A 25,372-nucleotide genomic window follows, 5' to 3' on the forward strand; every position below is an offset into this window, starting at 1 on the left:
AAGGGAGATCTCTGATAGAGCCACTTCTGTCCCTAGTCTCAGAGCATGCTACCTGGATATGATGAGGATTTTAAAACTCATCAATTTCTAGTTCCTTTGTGCTTAAGTTTAATTATCAGCTTATTCCTTTCCTTTCACATTTTATGATAAGTTGCAAGGAGAAAACAGGTTCTACTTTCCATACTTGGCTTAGAAATTTCCTCCCTCAGCTAAATATCTAAATTCATCACTTACAGGTTCCACTTGCAATCCAACATTTGGACATAACTCAGCCAAGTTCTCTGCTATTTTATAGCAAGGATCACCTTCTCTCCAGTTCCCAATAACACATCCAACATTTCCTTTGAAGGCCTCCACCCAGGTAACTTTAACATCCGTATATCTACTGACAGTACCTTCAAAGCAATCTAAGCTTTTCTGTCAAGCACCTCACAAAATCTTCCAGCCTCTACCCAGTTTCAAAGGATTTCCACATTTTTAGGTATTTGCAATAGCAGTGCCCATTTTCTGGTGCTAAAATCTCTCTTATTTTCTTAGCTGCTATAACAAATACCATATAGTTTGTTGGCTTAACCAATGGGAATGTCCTGTCTCATGGTTTGGGAAGCTAGAAGAATTGTTATCTATTTATGTTACGATATCAAGGATTAGAGTGAATACCACCTAAGGACCTTCATCCTTTCCTGGGGAAACAGTTAGTTCATTTCTGTTTGTACCCAGGACTGTTGAATCACATTAGGTAAAAGTATGGCTATGTTATTGTCCTTATGTAGAGTAAGTATTGTTTAAGAAGTCTTGTATGGGTGCCAAATTGACAAGAGGTGGGCTGTGATGATTAATTTCATGTGTCACATTGGTTAGGTGATGGTGTCCAGTTGTTTGGTTAAGCAAGCACTGGCCTGAAAGTTACTGTAAGGACGTTTCGTAGATGGATTTAAGTAATTAGCCAGCTGATTGCATCTGTGGATGATTATATCTTATAATCAATAAAGGAGATTGCCTTCAGCAGTGAGAGGAGTCTACTCATCCAATCAGTTGAAGGCCTTAAAGTGAGAACTAGAACTTCAAGAACCTCTTCTTCAGTCAGCCCATTTCTCGGGGGGAATTCAACATCGCCTTCATTGGAGTTTCCAATTTGCATATTCTCCTGGGGAACTCAACTTAACCTTCACGAAGTAAAGAATACAGCCTGCCCTACAGAATTCAGACCTGCCAATCCCAACATGAACCAATAATTCCTATAATAAGCCTCATATAAATATTTCCTGTTGGTTCTCTGAAGAACTCTGACAATAGAGCTATTATGTGTCATTACTATCCTCCAATCTGAAACCATCCTTCCATCTCTGTGGTTCTTCATGACATTGAATCTTCTGTAAAGTTCTGGCCAGCTGTTCCTCATTCTGGACTCTCATCTCCTTCATTGTAATTTGATTCAGGTCAAACATTCATGTCAAGGATGTCACAAAGCTGATGTGATGTACCTCCCACTGCGTGGTTCAGAAGGCACATGGTGAAGGGTCACCTCACTAGCCGTGAGAGCTGAGTCACGTAGGTGTACTGTTCTCAGTATTTCTTTCACTCACAGTGGGACTTTCTTTTAATGGGGAAAGATTTTACCTTCATTCTTCCACTGCTACTACCTGCCTACACTCTCCAGTTTTCCATGCGATAACTGCCTGGCTCTCTACTCTGGCATGGTTGCCATGTTGGCTTGGCTGTTTCCATTTCTCCACTAACTATTAACCAAAAAGAATTGTAACATTTCCTGTCTCCTAAGTTATGTTGTAGGCTTGAGTTTTCAGTGATTTTCTTTCCTTTCAGTGTTCAATCACATGATTTTTGGAAGATGTGGGAAAAATCAGGGTTGAGGAGTCCTGTCATTATTCTAAGGGGCTCGGAAATCCTCGATGAGTTTTAATCTCAAGTTTTCTTAAAACCTCTAAGGGTTTTAGCCAGACATAAATTATGAATATAACTGATTGACTCTAAAAATATATTTATAGTGAATCAAGACTTGTTTCTTTTTCCCACATCTGGAAAAATAAGTACGGTTAGATAAGCAGTAGATGATTATTTTCAAAATGAGTATGAAGGTAGTTATTTTAAGTTGTGTTATTTCTTCATATTTTATTCCAAATTATTTGATAGCATTTCTAACTGGCTACTGTATTAGTGATGTTTTATTTTAATATAGTATATTTCTATAGGTAAATATTAATGGCCTGCAGTAATATGCTAACATGTTCTGCCAATTAATCTAGGACCAAACATACTCTTGAACACTTTTGAAATACCAGACCATGTCTCAGTTTAGTTGAAGGTAACCATGGAGCAGGGCTGGGAGAAAAATAAATGTCCTCATATTTGCAAGCCAGGGCAAAAAATTGAGGACAAATCACCTTAAATACTTTCTAGAACAAGGTTGGATTTTTAATTTATTATTTTAAAAAATATATTGACACCAGGTAGTCCTCCAATTAAGAGACCTTCTAATGAAGAATTTTAGAGAGTCACAAAAATGGTAAACAAAGAAACTTTAAAACCATTACTTTACAGGTAAAGAAGCTGAAGCCTGGCAAAGTCAAGTAATTGGTTCAAGGTTATACTGGTAGTCAAAGCAGAGCCAGAAAGATTTTTAAGAAGTCATGATAGAGACAGGAAATATGGGAACCTAGCAGGGACATATATCCAATGAGACAGGTCCTTGAATCCCTCAAATTATGCTTTCAAGCTGAAGGCTGAGTGTCTATAAATAAGGTTGGTCCTGTCTTTTGTGTGCCTTTTCCCCAGAGACGTAAGGGTGCTGCATGCTTTGTCTGAAAATACGTCTCACATCTCACGCTCAGTCTGTCTGTCTTCTCATGACTCCTTAAACTGATCACATTATGCACATGATTTACCTTTTTAATTTGCTCTTGTACCTCTACAGACTCCTTTATTGGCCCCAAAATAGCAGCAGTCTCATCTGAAGCATTAAAATCAAAAGACCCCATTAAACATGGCAGCCAAACCTTGCTTGGTCTTATAAATCACTGTTCACTGCATCGTGGAGTGTCACTAGGGTTTTAAGGAAAAATCCTCACTTAGAGCCATTGACAGAAACTGTATTTCTTTCCCCTCTTTTTTTTTCCCCCATCTCCCTTGGCCTGAAAAATTCTTTGTGCTTTCCTTCTCCTTTTAAAGGAGACCAATAATCTATTTCTGGCTATTGGCCCAGGAAAGATGTGCCTGAACCCATTAAGCTGGGAGGGTTTCATTGTGTCACTTCCCCCGAAGAGTAAGTGGCCAGGATGACATCACATGAAGGAACCAGGATAAGAAGTATTGTCTTCCCCGACACAGGGACCAACATGAGCCAAGCCGGTGGGCACCTGTGACCTAGACAGTGTCCTCCCCTGAAGGAAAGAATGCAGGGATGCAAACTCAGGGTACCAGGGTGCCAAAGTCCTTTTGCCCCCCCCCCAATTTTTTTTTATCTTTTCATATAAAAGATACACAGCAAACCTTGTTTTTTTTCCACACAAAAACATATTCTGGAGATATTTTTATGTCAGTACATGCAGAACTTTCTTAATCCATTGTATGACTACGCACCATAATTTATTTTACAAAGTTCCTTATTGATGGGTGCTGGGGTTATCCCCAATATTTTGCTATTATAAAAAGTTCCACAATATATAACACGCACAGAACATTGTTCTAAATGCACAGGCTCTATGGTGTAAGTTCCAGAATGCGGGAATGGTGGTCTTCTACTCTTGAAGCGAAAGCTTAAAGGAGTATTTATATTGAAATAAGATCATCATGACAAAGGATCCTCTTGAACGGTCTTTGTCCCCATAGAACCCAGAGTAGCACAGTCATCCGGTAGGTCGGATCAGTCTTATTTATTTTATGGAGGTGGCTGCGTCGGCATAGCCTCTCTCGTCTTCTGCCATCTGCTCTTCGCTGGAGGATTTTCCCTCAGCCTGTTGTTCTTGCTGCCCTCTGCTTCTCTGTTCTCCTCAGTACAAGCAGTCCTGCCTCGCATGGTAGCAAGGACCAGAAAAAATGGCCATGCATGCTGAAATCATGCAAAGCGGTCGTGTTAATCATGGAAAATCACAACTCTTCTATCACCTTTAAATTCTTTTGTCAAAACTTTAAAAACTGTCTTACTCTTGGTAGCAAATTTATGGCAAGTGAAAAAAAAACAGTAAAGCTGTAATTCCTTTAGTATAGTATAATTTAAACCACCAGAAACACTGAGAATTAAAGTTCTTTATGTATTTATATAAAAGCTATCAAGAACAGTTTGAATAGTAACTGACTCCTTCTTTTTTGGGGTATAATGCAGAATAAGGAGCAAACCTCTCTCTACGCCTTGGAAGATTAGCATGCTTTTTTCTTAAGTTTGGATCAGCTGCCAACACTTTATCCTGCACACTTTCAGTGTTGTCAAGTGTTTCTGAGAGCGCCTTTCCTGTGAAGTTTTATACCAGTGTCACTTCTTCTGGGACACCTTCATCCCTTTCGTCACTACCACTTCCTTCACATATGTCAATAAGTGGTATTGGTTCCTCTGGCTGCACATCTAGAGTCTCTTGAACGGCAGAAAAGTCAACATTCCCACAGATGCTATTTCTACTGTAACTCCATTTGCATCCATTCAAATCTCACGTGCAGTAGAATTGTTTCTCATGTATTTGCGCTGCTCTTGTCTTCGTTGGCCAACTCCTTCTTTCAATTATTCATGCTTGCGAAATGTCACACGGGTTTATCACTGGAAGATATGGCAGCAACACAACTGTACATTTTACTGCCTGTGTGTGAAATGAATAATGGATCTGCATTATCTATACAACAGTGACCGGGCACTGACAGACACTGAGAGAAGAGACGTGACTGGTCACTGTTATTTTCGTCGTGATTTGTGTCCTGAAGAGCTAGCAGCAGAGTTTGTACTTTGTGCAATTACTCATAGTTAATATATAGTGGTAACTGAGATTTGAGCTGTGTTGTAGAGGACAATTGTTATTTAACTACACCAGGGCAACCGAAATTTGTGTATACTGAAACAACGCCAAGTGAAGACTCCCTGTATACGCATATACCTCACATTATATACCTTACAGATATATATATATATGCTTTGTATGGCTTTTATGGTCCTGATATAAAAGGGCTTGTCCTGCTTCCACTGATGCCAAATGGGAAACCGTTTGGACAGGACCTTCTTAGTCTTCTTCAACCAAGGAAGTTCCTGTCTCATTGACACCCAGCCCAGACGAACTGGACAGAAATGCCGTGGTCCGGATAGGGAGCACGATATTCTAAAGGTGTCAATTCTTTGCAAATTGATCTAGTAATATAACACCAACCCAACTGAAGTCCCAATAGAATTTTTTTGAGGGGTGGGGTTGGTAGAAAGACTTGATTCAATTATTCTAAAGGTTGTCTGGAAAAATAAACGCATAAGAAAATCCAAGAAAAAGTTTGCAAAACGAGAATAATGAGGCAGGTGCTTCCCTATCAGATATCAAAATAAAGTGCAATGTTACAATGACTAAAATGATGACCTAACACTATAAAGCAGACAACTTAAGAATATGATAGAACTGGCATTTTCAATCAGTGGGAAAGAGATGGAAAGTCCATTAATGTTTGTAGTTTCAGAACACCTGTCTAAATCACTAGGCTTATATTAAATTAGGAATTCTTCTTGGAAACCTTACAAAAATACAGTACAGATGAAGTTTAAACAATATTTATTTCCAAGAAACTGATGGAACAATATAAAGCGACATAATTGTTTAAACTTGGGCTAGGTAAGGAGTTTCTAAATATGACTATCAAAGTCAGAAACTATAAGGGGAAAATGGCAGATCTGATTATTTTAAAAAGTAAATTTTTCTGTATTAAAAACTCTATCCTAAATAAGAGCAAAAGAGAATAGCAAAAACTAGAAATATTTGCTATTTATATGACTAATGGAGTATTAATATACTTAAAGAACTCATAAATAAATTGAAAATAAATGATAACCTAAGAGGAAAATAAGCAAAAGATATGAGCAGACAATTAAAAAAAAAAAAGGAAATACTATAGTGTACGTATGATCAATATACACAGAAAAGGATTCCATCTCTGTTGGGAACAAATAAATAGAAATTGAAATGTCAATAGACCATTTTTAACTACCGGATTGCCCAACATTAAGCAGAATAATAACTTCCAGTGTTGGTGATGTGGCAAAAGTACAAATTGTAACATTTCTGGAGGAATTGTGTGTAAAAGCTTTTACAGAGTGCATATCTTTTGACCAAACGTTTGTATTTCTTATGAGTCCAAGGAAGTACCAGGATAAATATGCAAAGTAATACAGTACAAATATGTCCATCACAGCATTGTTTAGAGTAGGAGACAGCTCTAAAACCTTATTGTTCAGCAATAGGGAAATGGTTCAATAAATTAAGATGCTTTTTACCCTGAAATAGTAGATGACCACTTAAAGTGACAATGTTGATTTACATTTACCAGCATGGAAATATTCCACCTGAGAACATGTCACATAGAACAGAGCTACCATGCAGCATGTACGGTAAGGTCTGATCTTGATTTAAACGTGTGTGTGTGTCTGTGTGTGTGCACGCGCGTGCGTGTGGGCACCAGAGCGGACCAATTAAAGTCGGCAGGATGACAATAGCCACACTTCACGTGTGTTTTCTCTATGTAAAGAACTTTTCTGAATGTTTTCTGTATATTATCTAACACGGTCCTCAGAAGTTGGTGCTATCTTTATGCCCATTTCACAGATCAGAAATCCAACCCATGGAGTATTTAAATAATTTGCCCAAGGTCACAGCTAATACGGGACGGAGCTAGGAGTCTAGCAAGGGACCCGAGCACTAGAATCTGCTCTGTAGAGCCTCCACTAGCACAGCCTCACCACGGCAGAATGGTGGTGGTGGCTCAGGGCGGGTTGCCGCGGTTACCCCTTTGTTTTCATGCTCTTCATATTGTCTGAATGTTTCAAGAATATATGACTTTTATTTTTAAAAAAACAAAATTATACTTTATTTTTTGAGGAGAAAAATGAAAAGTAAAATATTTCTCTTAGAATTAAATCTTATTTTTTCACCTTTGATCAGAGAGGCCTTCAATTGCAAGTAGCAGAATATCTGATCAACATTAGAGCAAAGAAATGAGAATTTAATTTTCCTCACATAATAAGGAATCTGAAAGTAGGTAGTATAGGGTTGATTTTCCTGCTAAGAGATTCTCTCAGGCATCTGGGCTCTTTCTAACTTTCTGCTCTATCACCTTTAGTGTACTGGCTTTTGACCCTTTGATTGCAACAGACATCACGTCTGTAATAGGTAGGAGGAAGGGAGAAGACTGATGGAGTAAGAGGTGTGCTAGGTTGGTCCATTCCTTTTACATGCTCACTCAGCAAATTTCTGCTCACATTTCACCAGCCAAAATGTTAGCCCCAGATGGAGGACCATCAAGAACTGTGAAGGGTTCTTAAAAGATTCTCCTACAACCATCTCTAAGTCCAGAACAATTAACTAGCAAACTTTTTTTTTCCTGTGTTGTATTAGATCCCTATTGCTGTTGTAGCAAATGACCACAAATTTGGTGGCTTAAAACAACACAAATTTACTCTCTTACAGCTCAGGAGGGCAGAAGTCTGAAGTCAGTTCCACTGGGTTAAAGCCAAGGTGTGAGCAGGAATGATTCCTTCTGGAGAATCTGAGAGGAGGCTCTGTTTTCTCGCTTTTTCAGCTTCTGGCTTCCACTTGTATTCCTTAGTTTGTGGTCCCTCCCTCCATCTTCAAAGCACATCATTCTGTTCTCTGCTTTTGGAATCATATTACTTTCTCCTCTGGCTCTGACCCTTCCTGCATCCTTTTAATATGGGCTGTGTGGCTACCTAGGGCCCACCCAGATACTCCGAGAGGAGCTCCCATCTCAAGATCTTTAGCCTCATCACACCTGCAAAGTCACCTTTGCCATAAAAGTTAAAAGTCGTAGGTTCCAGGGATCAGGATATGGATATATTTGGGGGACCGTTATTCTGCTCTCCACAAGTGACTTCAGCAACTGAAACATGAGAGTTCTTTCTCTAAATGCATTGTGTATTGTACAAATTCCTTAATTCAGAATCCATTCAAAAGACGGATAAGAGAGATATGAACAGGACAATTTTCATTCAATAAACACTTTATGTTGAAAGTCATCAGATTCATCTTTTTAAAAATGTTGCAGAGATAATGTTTCCAAACCTAAAAATATGCTATTGTAAGCACTTTATTGAACTGTATAAATGCACCCACTTCATGCATTTTCTTGTCTTTCTACGAACCTGGGCTCCCTAAGGGCCACCCCTAAGCAAGATAGTACCATGGAAGCAAAGGATTACTGAAGTTCACCACTGGGATGGACTCTGGTCTAATCTGCCCAGAACAAGAGCACTTTCCCCCATTTCCGGCAAATGGTTAAGAGCTTATGTGTACATCTTTCTGATAATAGTGAGGACCCAGTTTCAGGAGACAGGGCCTTATCAGAACATTGGGTAAGATGAGTTCTTGGAAACAGCACTGGCCTGGAATTAGACTAACCTGAGTTCAAAACTCAGCTCTCCCACTTACAGAGTGTGGGTGTGAGGGTCAGGTGTCACCATGACTCCTTATTCAATCAAATGCTCATCTAGGAGCTCCTGTGGGGTGCTTTGTAGATGTGATTACATTCTACGGTAAATTTAAGGAAGGAAGATTCCTAGGTCATCTGGGTGGCTTCACTGAGGCTTCCTGAGGAAGAAGGAATTCTGCCTGTGGACATTGGCTTTAGCTCATGCCTGAGAACTCCAACCTGCCCTTTCCCACAATCATACAAGCCAGTCCCTTGCAGAAACTCTCTTAGTATAGAAGTATGTATACAAGTATGTCATTTCTATTTGTTGGGAAAGCCATAGACACATGCCCAGTGGCCACCTCTCAGACCTATTCAGCTATGCTGTTTGCATTCCAGAACCTGGGGGAGAAGTGAGGTCTAAAGGAAGACTCAACCAAGACTTAGACCCAGAGGCCAGGAACAAGTAGCCCCAGATGCTAAGCAAGGCAAGGCTTCTCAGGGATGGGGGCCCTGCCCCCAGCATGGATAAATACCACACTCAAACAGCATGGGCTTGTCCCTCTTCTCTGACATGAGGTGCGGCAGCAAAACTGCTGTCTACTGGCTGCCCTTGACTGGCCATGATGGGGTGTCTTCCCCGCTCATTTGGACTCTTTGTGTTGTAAAGTAATAAAGTGGTCATTTGCTGAAAGTTTCTGTTGTCCCCTGAGCCTGTGTTCCCATGATATAACATGTAGCAACTCTACACTGTTTCCCTTGTGGAAACCTGACTGATTCCGTGGGTAAATCACTAGCTTCTCCGAGCCTTAGTTCCTTTGTGTGTAGAATGTGCATAGTGATAAAATCACAGAGTTGCAGGATTTATATTTCATAATTGAGGTGAAGCACCTAGCACAGTGACTGGTATATAGTAGGTCCTCAAGAAAAAGAAGATTCCATCTCTCCCTTCAACTTATTAGTTGATTCTCCCTTATCTGGGATTTAAATCTACTTTTCTGAAACTTATGTATCTACTGGTCCCAATTCTGCCTTTGCAACCAAAAGCAGAATGCCTGTTCCATTGTTCATGTGACACCCATTGGAGTGTTTGAATCCAGGTATTTTTTCATTTATTTAGGTTTATGTGGGCAGGTAATTTAGGAAGGATGAAGCCAGATACTCTTCTGAACTTGGCTGTGTTCCCTCACATGGGCGTGGGCTGGTTGAAGACGGCTTCAGCTTGGGGTTGCTTGGATGGAAAAAAGGATGGGACAGCTAGGGAAGTTTCACTCTCTTCTATCTGTCTGTCTCTATATCCGTCCTTTAAACTACTCAGATACGTTCTAATGACTTGAGCAGAGGGCAAAGGTAAGCAAGCTAATCATGTAAGGAGATAAGCAGAAAGCACAAGCATTTTTCAATCCTCTGCTTACATCACATTTGTCAATATTCTATTCACCTAGGTAAATCACGAGGCCAATCTCAGAAACAATAAAATTTCAGGGCATGAAATTTCAGGTTGTGGTTGCAAGGAAGCCATTATGTGAGGCTATTAATACAATTAATCTACCACAGTTTTCCTTCCTGTCAACACTGCTCACATACCGCCTATACGTAAAATACAGTTATCACCTGCAGAGTCCTCCAAAGAGCTATCCAACCGTGGATCAGGCTCAAAGCCCGTGGTCTTGTGATCAACACGAGATATATCTGGAGTCCTGTGAATGAACAAGACAAGATATCTGCACTACAATTATCAGGCTAGGCCATCGAGGGCATTAGTGGTTGCAGCATTTCTTAAGTAAGTGCCCACCATCATCTCCAGGGTTTCCTTCCAAGCCACAGATACCCATTCAGCAATTTTTTTATGCTTTTTTTTTTTCTAAACTCACAATTATACTTTTTTTTTCTTCGGTTGAAACACATGGTGCTGAAGTTAAATGCTTCGGTTATATTTCTGACAAACTGATGTTTGGTTCATGGTGGTCCTGTGTGACAGGTGGTTTAGTCACATTGACTCTTGGCACTTGAAATATCTTTCATCTACTCCAAAACATTTGACCATTCTTCTCCATTCAGTTACGCTGTTTGGTGTGTAGTACCAACATGTGTAATAGCAGCTATACACTAATTCAACTAAATTATTGATAATGTGAACAACTATATCCAAATGCCCAATGTGCAGGCAAGAGCAAGCACTTTGTAACTGCTGACTTAATTCTGACTTAATGAAAAGGATTGTAAGATAGTGCATAAGTTTCCAGTTGCTAAAGCAAATACCACACAATGGGTCAACTTCACAATGTGAATTTATTAGTTCATTGTTTTGAGGTTCAGAGAAGTCCAAAATCGAGGTGTCAGCAAGCAGAGGCTTTCTGCCTGAGAGGGTGGCATCCTGGAGCTGGCTGCTGGTGATCCCCAGGGCTCCTTGGCCTTCCCATCACATGGGGACAGCCTCACCTTTCTCTTCTGGGTTCTGTGGATTTCCGGCTTCTAACTTCTTACGGCTTACTCTCTCTGGCCCTCTCTATAAGGCCTCCAGTAATAGGACCGAAACCCACCCTGATTCAGGCCATACCTTTACTAAGAATATCTTCAATAGGTTCTATTTACAATGGGCACTCAGCTATAGGAATGGATTAAGAACACGCTTTTCCTGAGGAACATCACTCCAACCCACAGGTGGCATCAATGATAAGACAAATCTCCATTTAGAGACAATAAAATGTGAAAAAGCATGTCTTCAAATTGATGAAATATGATAAATTTGAGAGTGATCAGCACATAGAATGTATTTAAGGTCATGTGGCCATTCACACCGCACAGGTGGTGAGCGAACATAGGAAGGAGGTCTTAGAACTGAGCCCTGAGACACTCCAATATTTGGAGGCTAAGGAGTTGCGGGAGATTCAGCAGAGGAGAGCTGGAAAGGACGGCAACTGTGATGGGAAGAGAACCACGAGAAAATGGGGTAGCGCCACCTAAGTAAAGAAATTGTTCCAAGAGGATGGGAGTGGCCCGCTGAGTCAGATGCTATTGGGTGATGGCGAAAGAACAGGACTGAGGACTGGCACTGGGCACAGAGTCACGTGGGGGTCATTTGTAACACTGGTGAGAGTTGTTTCAGTCAGGGGCAGAGGTGAGGTTTGGTGGACATGGATTCAAGACAGAATAGGAGGTAGCGCATACAAAACGTGAATAAGGATAGCTCATTTAAGGAGTTTTTCTAGAAAAAGCAGTTAAGCAACTGGGATTAGCTGGAGGGTCATGTCCAGCCAGGAGATGTTTGTTTTTGCTTTTTTTATTTTTTTTTGAAGATTGAACATACTGTAGAATGTTTGTATACTAATGAGGATGATCTAGTAGAGATGGGAAATATGGTAAAGTGGGAGAGACAGAGTGAGTACAAGAGTAATGTCCTCAACTGGACGAGGAGGGGTAAGAGCCAGTGCACCAGTGAATGATTTGGCCGTGGATAGATCACAGGCCAGGCACCCACTATAACACGCATGAAGGTTACTTTGGGTCTGCGGCTAGGCTGGAGGGAGTGTGGGAAAGTACGCTTTTGAGGGCTCCTGTTTTCTGAGTGAGGCTCCCCTTCAATCCTGCTGAGGGTTATCAGGAGGCTCTTCTGCTAATGGTTTTTTGGTAGATTTTCTTGGGCTTGGAAAATTATCTGCACTTGTTTTTTATGTATAGTATGTTTAGACTATCTATAAATAGTAATTTTCTTCACCATTCCAATACTCATTCTCATCATTTGGGTTTCATATTGTATTGCATTGTCCAGAACTGCTATGAGATGATTAAATGATAATTACTTGCAGCGAGCACCCTTGATTTATTTCTGAAATTATGGAAATCCTTCTAGTGTTTCCCTACTGAGTGTGAAATAGCTACCATTTTAGAACAGAACCACCTTTGTCAAATTAAGAAAACATTCTATTTCTTAAGCTTTAGGTTGACAACAGATGTGGGATTATTATCTATCAGTCAAACAAATTTTCTTTTTTATGTTCCTGATATACTAATGGGTTTCTTAATTCTACAGAGGATTTGCTGGACTTTATCTCACAAAGTAGAACATATCCATTGAGTTCCTTTTTATGAACAGGATCTGGGAACGGATTTGAAATTTTAAAGGCATGTTATTCTCCAATTGGTCATGACCTTTCTTTATTTTGAGCTCTCTGGAAGGACTCTAAGAGAAAGGCAGCTATTGAGACCAGAATCGGTCTGAAAACCTGTTATTGTTATGCAGGCTATGTCCTCTCTGCACAACTCATTACAGAGAAAATTATGAACTAACAGCAGTTGATGAAGAGTCTGAATTCCATTCTTTCCCTTCCTCCAAGGCAAGAAATAGCTTCTTTCCCCTGCACTCAGGAGATGGTTATTATATTCCTTATTTTGTGGCTAGCCCTGCTTCTTCATGAGAGAGAGAGGAAAAAATCAGAAAACACCTCTTTAAAGAAAAAAAGTGGTATTAGAGAGAGAAAATGAAAAGCAACCTAGTATTGGGCCACTGTTTTTCAACAAGTCATTATTAAACACATCATTTTATTTTCCTTTTTGAATCAACTTCTCAATTAAACTATACTGTACTATATATATATTCAAAGGTGCTCTTCAAATGAGCCATTGCAGCATTACTCCTTCACTGTTTCAGTAAGTTCATTTGCAACCTGGCTCTTTTGCAATGTTGGTTTAAAGTTAATGACTGGAGAGTACAGCTACTCCCATAAAATTTTTCTTTTTTTTGAACTGGAAAGCATGATTTAAGCTTCTCCCTCTTTGTCTATTACATAAGACAATTTAGTGCAGGGCTGTAAAAGATGGAGAGACTGAGCCTGCCTGAGCCTGGGTGCTCCTGAGTTTATTGTGTCACTGTCTCCCAACAGCTGTACTCTGAGGCACACAGTCCCATCCCACTTTATCACTCTTGCCTGTAGTGCATGTACCCCAAGGCAATGCGTATAAAGCATAATTAAAACAGGCTTCTTCCTACACACCAGAAAGTGCTTTCTATTGTCAGTTCTTAGAAACACAAGGAGACATTTCAGGATGTTAATTCCTAGATGACAAGTGTCAATCATGCTATGTGACGCCTTGGAATGCTTGAGAGATTCCTATCAGGTGTACATCATCATCATCATAATCAACTTGAGAAATAGGAAGGGGCCAAGAGAAGGTCTTAGGCATCCTCTAAACCTTAAACACATTCTCACATGAATTGGAAATAAGATGTGACTATAGACGTGGCAAGGATATTGACATATGAGATGTGGTCCTTCAAATCCAGATTCTGTTGGTGAATTCATGACTCCGTCCTTTCCTTTCACTTTAGGCAGACATCAATTGACTTGAAAAGTCAAACGAAAGGAGCTGCCATCATTAAAAAATATTGCAAACCACGAAAATGCACACAGATAGTGTTTTGCCAGATGCACACCTGTGACCTTACCTGAATTTATGTTCAGTCTAGCACACAGGGATATGAAGATGACCAGACCTGCAATGCATGACAGTGCCACTGTGTGTGTGGCAGTTGTCATGGTTGGCTCTTTAGTAGACCCCATCTTGGGATCTGGTGCTGCATGCTATATGGTGGAATTGCTCTTAGGACAGCCGGTGAAGGTAATGGATTTTACTGCCATAGTCAACTTACAGGCATCAGCATGCTACAGTTTTCAAGAGTAGAAGTTCCAGGAACAGACTGGTTTTCCTGCCTCTGTTGCTTGCTTCCTGCATGACTTGGCAAGTTTCTTAGAAGCCTGTATTTTCCCATTTATAAAATGGAAGCAATGATAGTTATACTTGCCTCATAGCGTTATGATGAATAACCCCTAGTGTCTGGCACAAAGTAAACACACAATAAATGAGAATCGTGATTGTGATGATAAATGAACTGATGTATTTCTGAAAAGTGGCCTATTAAGGGGAATGCCAGTAAACACTTTTGTTAGATCCTTCCAAGCTACCTTTATCTGCAAAGATGTATCCTTGGCCAAAACCACTGTGTGACGTTGTCATCACATGCAACAACTGCTCTTCTCACTTGGCCAGGATAAAAGCGACTCCCCATCAATGTTCAGAAGTTTAACTCTCTAGCTCTCCACTCTCTCCACTTTCACCTGATTTTCAGTAACAGGGATAGTAATAGCCTGATGGGATGGATGGTCTCAGGCCTCCCATGTCAAAAGCATTTTGGCCTTCTGCTAAGCAAAATATACTAAAGTTAAAGTCTATAGGACACAAAAGTGAATCTGAATGACAGAATTCAATGTTTACATAGACACAAAAGCCAAATATTTGTTGGCATCACAATAGGGAAAATTAGCATAGTAATTATCACAGCCCAGTTCATTAAAATAAGGTCTCATTATTTAGAATGCACAGATTTGGAATTTTCTGTAATCCTGACAAAGTACATACCGGATGGCTGGGCCCAAAGAACAGGCATAAAATGTATTTTCTTATCTTTTTCTGGCACGGTATTTATTTCTGCTCTATCTCCTTTTCTCTCTACGCACAGATCTGTTACCAGCCGTGAGAGTTTATGGCAGCAGTTGGTGCACATTCCGGATTGGGATTTGACCCCTGGAGGTGGAGTTGGGGAGTGGGCCTGGGGACTCATGCAATTTTTCTGAGAAATTCTCCATCCATTCCTTTGTTCCCGGAGGGAAAAAAAATAGTAAACATGGACACTCCGGATTAGGCTATCACTTGTTTGTGTTCAAATACTTTCTTTTTAAAACCTGGACTATTCAAATTAAACATATGTATAAATTTGCAGGGTGGAGTGTTACAATACTTAAGGGTGCTGTGGTCAACCAGAGGTGTCTGACTTGGACCCGGGCAGCTCAGTAACAGGTGCCAGTCCAGGTGCATGGTGCATGAGTTCATTTCTTTAATTCCTCCCCCAAGGGTCCGTCTCCTCTCTGGCTTCTTGCACCCTGAGAATTTCTTATGAGCCACCAAGGTAGCTTTTTTCTTTTTTTTTTTTTTTTCACATGGGCAGGCACCGGGAATCAAACCCGGGCCCTCTGGCATGGCAGGCGAGCATTCTTGCCTGCTGAGCCACCATGGCCCACCCCAAGGTAGCTTTTATATTTATCCTTTTCCTTTCAGTGTTTATACAGTCTACCCCAACCTTCCTTTTAAGCTTCTTTCACCAGCAACTAAAAGCTTCAAATTAATTTGAATTTCTTTTATTTTTTCCTGGAGAGGTTTTATGTAGGTTGATTGTTCAGACTTACTTTAAATTTAGATGCACGGGGCAGAGTGCACTCTGTCTCCACATGAGGTCTGTTGAAGGGTTTTCTACGGGTTTTGCCTAATAATTATGGTAGAATCTACCAACAAGTATTGTGTTGTCTAAAATCTGAAGTGGATTGGGAGAGTAGTATGAGAATACATTCCTTCAAAGCACATCTAAATCTACATAGATGATCATTTTTAGGCATTTTTAAAACAAATGAAGGCCCTCAAGGACCTCTGTCAGGTAGAATTTTAAATGAATCAACTTTTTTGACCTGGTTTGAGTATCTTATGCTTGAAGATAATGAGGCTGTATCTTTTAGAAAGTTAAAAATTGCCACAGTGGTTTAATTAAGCTCTTACTCTGCTAATGATTTCATTTGTTAAATATGGCCCTATACTTCTCATTAAAATTTTAACAATTTTTAATCAAACCTAGATTTCTACATGAAATCCAAGGATGTGAGAAATACAAATACAAATGTGAAAATTCAAAAAATAAATTTTATCATTAACTAGTGAGAATTATTATTTCCACAAAGGCAGAATCTCTCAAAATGATAAATAATTATAAAATAGTAAGAAGAATACAAAGTGAATTTATAAATTGATCTTCTTGGATATTATTATTGTTTTCAGGCATAACATATTTTGTACAATCCCTTTAATAATAAAGTGTTCTCAATGCCTATAATAATATTATATTCTCATCCTCCATAAAGAAGTCTTCTTCAAGAAAAAAAATAGTACAAATAAGAGAGAGTTAGTATTTGTAGATATTTTGTTTGGCATATTTCATAAATGCTCTTGATTTCACATGAGCTAAAGTCAGCTTATTCACTACTACCAAATAATTTTAGAGCACATACTGTACTCTAGACATCATTCATTCAAACTAAACACATTCATTCACTCAACAGGTACTTATTGAGCACAGGCTCAGTGCCTCCCTTCATAAAGACAGAACAACTTCCTGCTTTCTGTTCTGTATAGTCTTTCCTGATACTGGTTTGTGGTTAAATATAAACTAAACCATCAGGACAATGCATTTATCATGTCACTTGTTCAAGATGTTATGCATGGACCAATTTCCCCTCTTCTCTCTTTCAATCCATAATCTGACCCTCCTGGAAAACAAAACTTCTGTGTTCACTCTCTCTGTAATTATCACAGCCTTCTCTGGTTCGTTGCTTACAATATCTAAGCACAGTCCTCACCCATCCTTTTCCTCTGTATGCTTTTGGAATGTGTATTAACCTGAGCAATTAACACTATATTATATTTCAAAAAACACACAAAAATAGAAGCTTAAAGCTCAGTGACCTAACCCAATGACTTGGTTTGCCAGACTGCTGTGACAAATACCACACAATGGGTGGCTCTAACAAATAAGCATTTATTGGCTCATGGTTTTAGAGGCCAAAAGGCCCAAATGAAGGCATCAGCAAGGTTATGCTTTCTCTTAGGGTTGTTAGTTTGTTGGCTATGGCAGGTTTCCATGCCACTGGCCGTGTCCTTGGCTTCTACTTGTGTCTTTCTCTGGCTAACTGCATCCAAATTACCTCTCATACTAAGGTTCTCTAGTAATATGGATTAAGATCCAACCTGATTCAATTTGACCATACCTTAACTATTAACAACACCTTCAAACTTGCAAATGGATTCTACTTTTTTTAAAAAAAGTCCTACTTACAAATTGGTTCACACCCACAGGAACCTGGATGGAGTGTAAGAACATGTCTTTTGCTGGGACACACAGTTCAATCTACCACACCCGACAAAGTCCTATTTCTTGCTCATGTCACAGACTGATGTGGGATTGATCCCTCTTCATCTCATGTGGCTGTGCCTTCTGGAGTATGTAGCCCTGAACGGGTCTTAGCAGGAAGAAGACAGGGCAGAGAAAAGACACAACTACTTGTAACCACTTTGGACTGAAAGGCTACAGGTCGTTACTGCTCACATGCCCTGGTGAGAATTAGGTGCGAGACCCTAATTTCACTGCAAGGAACTCTTCCCATATGTCCTGGGAAAGAGTGGTAGATACAATCTACGATCTCTGTCATAGGACAACTCACACTTCCATGCTTCTTATTAGAAATTTTTAAAAATCTCATCTGACCTTGGGATTCACACTTCCTTTTCCCAGCAGTGGTAGTCTGGAGCTAACACACTCAGTCATTCCTTCACTTATTCAAAAAACACTTTGCATGCCTATTGCACAACCAGTGGCAAATTCCTTCAGGATGGAGATTATAGCTGTTTATTAACATGTTTCTCACTTGCCTATTCTCCACTCTCAAAAAACATACTTTATAAAAGCTCATTAATATGATAACCCAATATGATTTTACAGCTAAGGAGGATTACTTTTTGTTACTCTTATTAAACCTTTGGGTTTACTTCCTGAAGAGTCAACTCAGTAGTTACTGTTATAGTAGTTACAGTAAGTCTCAGGGTAAGTTTCAGCTACACTCAGTCCAAGCCACTAGAAATGTTAGCACTCAAACTTAGCAGAAGTTCTAACAATTAAAAGAAACAAAATCCTGGTTGGACCACAGTGGCTCAGCAGGCAAGAATGCTTGCCTGCCATGCTAGAGGACCCGGGTTCAATTCCCGGTGCCTGCCCATGTTAAAAAAAAAAAAAAAGATACAAAATCCTGGCAGTTTATTTCAAAGAAGGCTATAGAGTCATTTCCAAATAGGACTTGAAATCAAACAGAACTTTTTCTTTTCCTTTTTTTTTGTTTTTCAGACATTACTCTGTGTAAATTGCATACGTTGATTTAAATATTGTTATAAGCAGCAAACATTCATCCTGGTTTTGTTGTTTCCAGTTTCTTTATCTCTTAATAGCCAGTGACCCCTTCATGCTCGCTGTCATTGGAGACCATGTGTGTGTTCCCTGAGTCCCCATGAGGAGTGGGTGCGTGGGGGGAAATGGGGGGAATAGCAAGGGAACATTTCAGAGAGCATTGGCAGTGTTTAACCGTTCCTTCCTTTTCCCTTTAAGTCAGCACTGCCCAGGGCAGTTGAAGTGCTTTGTCGGCAGGTTTTGCTTCAAATCTCTACAGAGCTGTGCTGTTGCAGGGTGTATTTGCGTATGGGAACATAAGGCAGCATCTCCCTTGTTAAGCCACATCTCCATCAATATCAATTCAAGACACAAAAAATATCTGTCCTCATAATTAATCCACTCTGTTCTCTAGCTCAGTAGAGGTAGTTTGTATTTACTATAATAATTAATCATTCAACAACTATTTGTCATAAGCCCACAAGGTGACACGGTGGAGAGATTAGAGCAGCAGTTTTTGAAGCCAGAGAAATTGTCTTTATAACTCAGTTCTGACAATTCTTAGCTGTGTGACTCAGGGCAAGTTCTCTAACCTCTCTGGATCTGTTTTCTCATCTGTAAAACATAATCATTCCTGGGTCATAGGGTTATTAAAAGGAGTACATAATTACACATAAAACCCTTAGAAAACTGACTGGCAAGTAAGAGAACTCGTTAAATGTTAAAGGCAGTATTATTTTTACTCAATCGGTTGTAGGATAAATATACATAGGCAAACACAATACATCTATTCTTTGCCTTGTGGAGTTTACATTCTGGTGAAGTAGACAGCTGGTAAACAGGAAAACAAACACAGACACACACAAATTCTGGTAAGTGTGCTGAGAGAGAATGTTGGGGTAAATGAGTTACCCTCTCCTCTAGCCCTATGGCAGGCACCAGCTCAGGAGCACGGAGATATGTTCTGGCTGGCAGAATTTTTTTTTTATATCTGTAGCCACAGGTACAGCACAGTACCTGGCTCACAATAGTTTGTTTCTTTATCCAACAAATAATTATGGAGGTACTACATACTGGGAATAAGTAAGGTCAGAACAGGCAAAACCCTTTGCCCTCAAGGAGTTACACTCTAATCGGTGGAAGGGGACGTAAATACATAAATGGCAGTGCAGTGTATGTAGATTATCTGGTGCTGATAAATGCCTGGATACAATCAACAAAATACAGGGGATAGAGGGGGCTAAGAGAGAAAAAGTTTGCAACTTTGAATGAGGTAGTCAGGGAAAACCTTGCTAAGATGGATCTGAGTGCATACGTAAAGCAGATTAAAAAGTGAGCCACCAGGTATGGGGGGGGCGGGATGGGGATTCCAGCAGAGGGAGCAGCAAGTGTGAAAGTTCTAAGGTGGAAGTACATTTAGGGAAGGGCACAGAAGGCATGGGTTACCGAGTGCTTGACGAGGACAGCATGGGAGATGACGTCAGGGAGCAAGCAGTCCCATTCTGTGGCACCTCTCAGGGCATTTTGAGAACTGTGGCTTTTACTGTCACTCAGGTGGTAAGCCATGGCAGGGCTTGAAGCAGAAATTGGCATATTCAAACTTATATTTTTAAAGGGCCACTCAGATGTGGTGTTGAGAATAGACTGAAGGGCAAGGAAAGAAGCAGAAAAGCCAATGAGAGTTAATGCAATGTTCAGGAGCGAGTTGCTAGTGGCTGGGACCAGGGCAGTAGCGGGCAAGGCACTAAGCAGAGGTCAGACTCGGTGTATTCTGAAGAAATGGTCAGTAGGAGTCACTGAAGTCTGGATGTGGACCACTGGTGAGAGGATGAAAGGGGTCGAGGATAACTCCTGGGTATTTGGCCCTGGAAGGATGGAGCGGCCATTAACCAAGAAGGGGAAGATAGCGGGAGGAGCAGGCTTGGGGCTGGGGACTCAGGAGCTCCGTTTTAGACATGCGCCTTTCAGTGTGACTCCTGGTGGAGCGCGCATGCACGTAGGGCAGAGGAGATGTCCAGGTTGGAGAGAGACATTTGACTGAACAAAATCCATTGCTCTCCGTTTTATTCCTGCTTAGCCGAATGACCTGAGAAACTGTACAACAGTAAAGTGAATGAGTTCTTTCCGACCTCCCTTCCATTTTCCAGGCACTTGGTGACTCATACCTGCTCCATATCAGGCGTGATACTCAACATGGAGACCCAATAGGTTCTGTCTTCTAGGACTCCGTCCTTATCGTTCCCCTTTGTATGTCTTCTTCTGGCCCACATCTTCAATGCTTAGGATCCCTCTTTCTACAGCTCAAACCAATTAATTTAATAAACTAATCTGAGCATCCATACTAGTTTTAAGGGTGAAGAGGAAATCTGAATTTTAGCCAATAAAAAAATATTTTATATTCTAATGGAAAAGGCATTTTTAAAAATCGTATTTCTTGCTTCTACCAAAGACTGATAAATAGAAATGCACTGTTTTGAAACTGTTATGTACCCCAGAAAAGCCATGTTGTCTTAATTCTAATCCAGTCTTATGGGGCAGACCTATTGTTTTGGTGGCCCTTTGATTAGATTGTTTACGTGGAGGTATGGCACCACCCATTCAAGGTTTACTGGAGCCCTTCAAAGAGCTCACAGAAAGAGAGAGAGTCAGAGCCAATACAGAGAGCAGATATCAAGACAAAGACATTTGGAGATGCAGACAGAAATATCCCGGGTGCTAAGCAAGGACTCACGGTAAAAAACAGAACCTAGCAAGAGCCAACACAGAGAAAACCAGTGAAACCAAGAGACACAGATACGTGGAGATGCTAAGAGAACTTTTGAAACCAGAAGCCCAGAGAGAAAAGGAGACATCGCCATGTGCCTTCCCAATGAGAAACCCCGGACTTGATCAACCTTTCTTGAGTGAAGGTATCCTCTTGTGGTGCTTTAATTTGGACATTTTCATGGCCTTAGAACTATAACTTGTAACTTAAAAAATCTCCTTTATAAATGCCAATCAATTTCTGGTATATTACATTCTGGCAGCATTAGCAAACTGAAACAAGAAGCAAGTTGGAAAAAATGGGAAAGAATGTCTAATATGCATATCAAACTTAACATGTCAAAAAGAACTCCTCATCTCCCCTTTAAAATCTAAAGCCTTTCCTGGCTCAGTCAATGGCAACTCCACCCCTCCAGTTGCTCATGCCACACTTCTTTTCTCTCACACCCACACTCAACATCTGAGATTGCACTATCTTCAAAATATATTCAGGATCTGGGGTGGCACAACGATGGCTCAGTGGCAGAATTCTCACCTGCCATGCCAGAGACCTGGGTTTGATTCCCAGAGCCTACCCGTGCCAACATATATACTTTTTTTTGCATAATATATGTATTCAGGATCTAACTATTTCTCATCATTTCCTCTGCTACCTCTGTGGTCTAAATCAACATCATCTGTTTCCTGGACTTGTGTATAAGCTTCAAATTAAGAACCCCTGCATCTGTTGTTGCTCTCACATTGTCAAAACATCCAGAGTGATTATTTAAAGCTTAGGCCAGATCATGTCTCTCTCCTCCTAAACCCCCATAGGTTCCCCTTTCACTCAGACTAGGAGCCAACATGAGCTCTCTCATCCTTCCCTCTTATCTCCCAACTTGCTCACCTACCTCTAGCCTCACTGGCCGTCTCATTCCCTGAACACATCAGGTGGGCAACTACCTCCGGCCTCTGCTCCTGGAATGCCCCCCACCCCCCGAGAGTCCCATGTCTAACTCAGTCACTTGCTTCAAGACCCTGATGAACTGTCATCTCAGTGATGCCAACCCTACCACCTGATTTAAAATTTCACCCAGTCCTGATCTACTCCCATATTCCTGATTATCATTTTCTCCATAGCCCTTATGACATTCTAACATACTAGATACTTAACTCATTTATTATATCTTTGGGTCATCTCCTTTTGCTAGACCATGTTCATCACAGGGCAGTGAACTTTGTTTATTATGCATCCCCCAAATCTAGTACATTCCCCAGCACATAGATTTCATATCATTAGTAAGTTTTCAATGAAAGAATTATCTATCACCTGAGGAAAGGAGCATCAAAGAAAAGGTTTACTTGCATAAGCATGACCTTTTGGTCATTTGAGTACTAAGCACTTCACTAAAGAGTAGACTATTTTTTTAAATATTTTTATTGAGAAATATCCATACATATACAGTCCAACCATTCTAGTCTGCCAAAGTTGCCAGAATGCAACACACCAGAGATGGACTGGTTTTTAATAAAAGGGGATTTATTTCATTAAAAATGTGTAGTTCTTCAGAGGAAAGGCAGCTAACTTTCAAATGAGATTCTCTCTTACTCGGGAAGGCACAGGGTGATCTCTGCTGGCCTCCTCTCCAGGCCTCTGGGTTCCAACATCTTTCCCCATTGTTCACATGCCATTGGCTCATGTCCACAGCAATAAAACTAGGCACCTTCACCTGGCCAAGATGACACCTGAACCTAACTGCCACACCCACCATATTATACAACCAATGGTTCACAATATAATCACATAGTTGTGTATTCTTCACTGTGATCCTTTTTAGAACATTTGCATCACTCCAGAAAAAGAAATACGAAGAAGGGAAAAACCTCATACATCTCATATCACTTATCCCTCCTTCTCATTGACCGACAGTATTTCAGTCTACCCAATTTATTTTACCCATTATCCCCCTATTATTTATTTCTTATCCTTATTTTTTTACTCATCAGCCCATATCCTGTGTAAAAGAAGCATCAGACACAAGGTTTTCACAATCACACAGTCCCAATGTAAAAGTTCTATGGTTATACAGTCTTCTTCAAGAGTCAAGGCTACTAACAGCTTCAGGTACTTCCCTCCAGCCACTCAAATATACCATAAACTAAAAAGGGATATCTATATAATGCATAAAAATAACCTACAGGATAACTTTCTTACTCTGTTTGAAATCTCTCAGCCACTGAAACTTTATTTGGTTTCATTCCTCTCTTCCACTTTTTGGTCAAGAAGCCTTTCTCAGTCCCATGATGCTGAGTCCCAGCTCATCCCCGGGAGTCAGGACCCATGTTGCCAGGGAGATTTACACCCCTGGGAGTCATGTCCCATGTAGTGGGGAGGGCAGGGAGTTCACCTGTCAAGTTGGTTTAGAGAGACCACATCTGAACAACGAAAGAAGTTCTCTGGGGGTGACTCTTAGACGTAATTACAAGTAGGCTTAGCTTCTCCTTTGCAGGGAGAATTTTTTTTAATAAAGTAATTACAATGCATGCACCATTTTCATTTTATCATTAATTATGCCAATTATGGATTATAATTATGATATATATATAATAAGTTCTACCTTACTTGATTTCAGTAACTTACCAAAGTTTGGTAATTAATAAGTATGAGAACCCAGCCCTAAATCTGGGGCTCCATACCCTGAACTTTGTTCCCATACAAAGGAGTAGAGTGGCAAAAAATATATCTTTTGGGTATGGCCATTGTCATTTTTGACTACCAAACATGTGATTCCTTACACAAATCCTTAGTTTATTTGTTTCTTTCTCACTTTAGATGAATATATTAGATTTAATGAACTATTCAAAAGAAAAATCTAAGCATAAGTTTCAATCATAGCTTAAGGGAACTTAGAATTGGATCATATATAACTTCTGGCATTAAGTTGATTAGATTAGAAAAGTTTTCTTTTTGGCTACACTTTCCTCCACGATTTGTATTGAAGGCAGGTAATCAATACTGATGAAAGTACTTGGCTTCGGGAAGTCAGATTGAATGCAATTTTAAGAATGTCTTTGCTTCCATAACTGCAATTTCTTTGTTCAGAAGCTCAGCTCAGTGACAATTTAGTCTCTTTTTTTCATTGCAACTTGAAACTGATGTTTCAAGGAAAGGATTTAATATAAAAATGTTAATCTTTTGCCTTTGTTTATTTGTGAGTGTTTTCGACAGTCAAGCAAAGCTATGTTTTTTTTCTGGAAAACTGGAGATAATCTTCCAATACTTGAGAAGCTCTAGTAACTTTGTTTCCTGTAATCCAGCAACAATACCAAAGAAGGCAGAATCCAAGAGCTTGGTCTAGAATAAAAGTGTTAAAATTATACCAGGGGAAAGAAATGAACCCTGCTCTGCTTTCTTACTCCATAATATTATAGATTGAGGACTGTGGTTAATTAGCTCACTTTGTGGGAAACCAGCGTCTTTCAGGACAAGGCGATTGGCTGATTTTTAGGTGCGCAGTGAGAGCTAACCTTTTATGTGCCCCTAGATAAGAAAACTGATACTTCCCCAAATAAATGGTAGGAATTCTTTAGAAGAGAACTACATCTATTGAAATGGATGTTGTTACATCATAGATTAAAAATGCATATTATTTGAGAGTGACATCACCAGGATGGCAGAGTGAGACACTCCAGAGATCCATTATCCCACAGAAGTTTTAAACAGGCCTAAATAAATAGACCCATCTTTCTCAGAGCTCCAGAGAAGTTTAAAGGATTGTAGTAACTGGGTGAATGCCACATCAAGAAAAAGGCAACTTAAAAGTGGTAGGAAAACTTCTTGACCCTTTGCTGTCCCGTCCCCCACTCCATCATGCCTTGGTGTGGAGGCAGCCTGGGGTCCCTGTGTGAGTCCCTGGCCCTGATTATGGAGGAAACACATAAACACTTATGTACACAGAAGGCCTCATCTGTACCAAT

General features: G+C 40.1%; 1 long non-coding RNA gene across 1 annotated transcript; it reads left to right on the forward strand.

Annotated features, from left to right (window-relative positions):
* The first annotated feature begins 1,502 nt into the window (after window positions 1-1,502).
* LOC143665408 (uncharacterized) lies at window positions 1,503-7,703 on the forward strand. The gene is made up of 3 exons (XR_013166942.1): window positions 1,503-1,551; window positions 6,523-6,583; window positions 7,659-7,703. It is a non-coding gene; the product is annotated as an uncharacterized LOC143665408 (long non-coding RNA).
* Window positions 7,704-25,372: the final 17,669 nt, after the last annotated feature.

Source organism: Tamandua tetradactyla, chromosome 21 (assembly GCF_023851605.1).
Source record: "Tamandua tetradactyla isolate mTamTet1 chromosome 21, mTamTet1.pri, whole genome shotgun sequence".
NCBI lineage: Eukaryota > Metazoa > Chordata > Mammalia > Pilosa > Myrmecophagidae > Tamandua > Tamandua tetradactyla.